The following is a 2,213-nucleotide window of genomic DNA, read 5'->3' as shown; positions in this document are numbered from 1 at the left end:
GCAATGGTTCTTTTCTTTTTGATTTCATCCTCTTGATGTTGCTTCATGCTAAGTTCATGAGTCATCAAGGATCCAAGAAGCTCTTCTAGAGGTAGAGTGTTCAAGTCCTTTGCTTCTTGGATGGCAGTCACCTTGGCTTCCCAAGTTCTTGGCAGTGACCTGAGAATCTTCCTTACAAGTTCACTGTTAGTATAAGATTTGCCAAGACTCTTTAAACCATTGATTATATCAGTAAAATGAGTAAACATAGCAGTTATGGACTCATCATGCTCTATTTTGAACAATTCATATTTATGTACAAGCATGTTTATTTTAGACTCTTTTACTTGATTTGTTCCCTCATGGGTTACTTCTAACCTATTCCATATTTCTTTAGCAGATGCACAAGTAGAAATGCGATTAAATTCACTTGCATCTAGTGCACAATAAAGAACATTCATGGCTTTGGCATTTAATTGTGCCAATTTCTTGTCAACCTCATCCCATTCTTTCTCGGGTTTGGTTGATTCCTCACCATCTATAATCTTGGTGGGTGTGTGAGGACCATTCACTATGATACTCCACATATCATAGTCAAGTGCTTGTATGAAAATCTTCAACCGAGCTTTCCAATAGGTGTAATTAGACCCATTGAAAAGTGGAGGTCGGTTTGTTGATTGCCTCTCGGCTAGAGAAGTACCAACATGGGTTGCCATAGATCTTTGGCTCTTTGATTATTAGATCAAAGAAGGGCTAGAGCACCGGCTCTGATACCACTTGTTGCCCAGCTATGCAACCCAAGAGGGGGGGTGAATTGGGTTTCTAAAAATTTTAAGCCCAACCGATTACTTAATTAATTTCTTATAATGAACAAGACAAAGATTTTAATTCAATATTAAATACCTAAAGCAGGAATGCAAGAATATAATAAAGATATAAAGTAAAGCGATAAAGCACACCACAAACACAAGGATTTATAGTGGTTCGGTGCTAACCTTTGCACCTACATCCACTCCCCAAGATCTACTTGGGAATTTCAATCCACTATCCTTTGTATTTCAACCCGAAATACAAAACGTCGGAAACTCCGACCACTAGCTATCCCAAGCTAGATCACTTATTTCTCGGGTACAAGTAAACCCAAAAACACTTCCGATTTCAGGTTCGGATCAACCTTTCCTTGTTTTGGAAATCCTCCAAAAATAAGAACAAAAAACTCACAAAGAGTAAGAATATTTAGAGCACAGATTAATACAATAACAGCTCCTTTAAATGAGCGAATATAACAATAAAAATTTTACTCAAATGATGAACCCCCTTTTTCGGATTTTCTCAAAGTGGATGAATGCTTGAATGCTTGAGAAGAGGTTGATTGTTGATTGAAGATCTCTTGAAAGCTTTGAACGATCTCTAGATCAAGGTTGAAATAATAGGCGTGAAGGATTCTCTCCTTGAAAGCTCTTGCTTTTCTCTTTCACAATCTCTCTGGTATATTGTGGATCCTCTCTCTTTTTCTTTTTGGATTTTTTCGTTGATCTCAGGCTTTTTCGTGCAGATTTTCGGATCCTCTCTTCTGTTCTTCTTCATTTTTTTGATTTCACGTTTGATCCGCTATTTAATCTACAATTTCTTTCACCATTTTAAGCATTTTGTAGCATTAGAAAGCAAGAGAAACAATTAGGTAGATAAAGAGCCGTTAGAGCAATTTTAGGAAGCATAAATGGCAATTAAAATGGACAAAAAAATAGCCGTGCTGACATTTTCCGTCGCAGGGGTCGACTCATGAGTCGACTCATGCTTCAGGGGTCGACTCATGAGTCGACCTCTGTTGCAAAAACCAGAGAATGCGTTTCTGGAAATTCTTGGCTCAAATTAGCAGGGGTCGACTCATGAGTCGACTCATGCCTTGTGGGTCGACTCATGAGTCGACTCACAGGTCGTGCCAAGCCAGAAAACTAGCGTGCCAAGGAGAATTTTTGCGTGCCAATCAGCTCACAGTGCCATGAGTTGACTCATGAGTCGACTCATGCACTTCAAACCTTCATAACTTCAAAAATATAAGTCCAAACACAGAAATTTTTCACCAATAGATTTCAAATCATTTGTTCTACCAAATGGTACTATCAAATCAGGATTTTAGTGAAATTATGATTTTGCCCTTGAAGAGCATAAGGACTTTTTCATTTTAAAAATTTGTATCCCTTCAATCTGCTTTGTTCATCAAAATCAATCTA

The sequence above is a fragment of the Elaeis guineensis genome, chromosome 8 (assembly GCF_000442705.2).
Source record: "Elaeis guineensis isolate ETL-2024a chromosome 8, EG11, whole genome shotgun sequence".
Taxonomy (NCBI): Eukaryota; Viridiplantae; Streptophyta; class Magnoliopsida; order Arecales; family Arecaceae; genus Elaeis; species Elaeis guineensis.
This window is presented reverse-complemented; position numbering follows the sequence as displayed.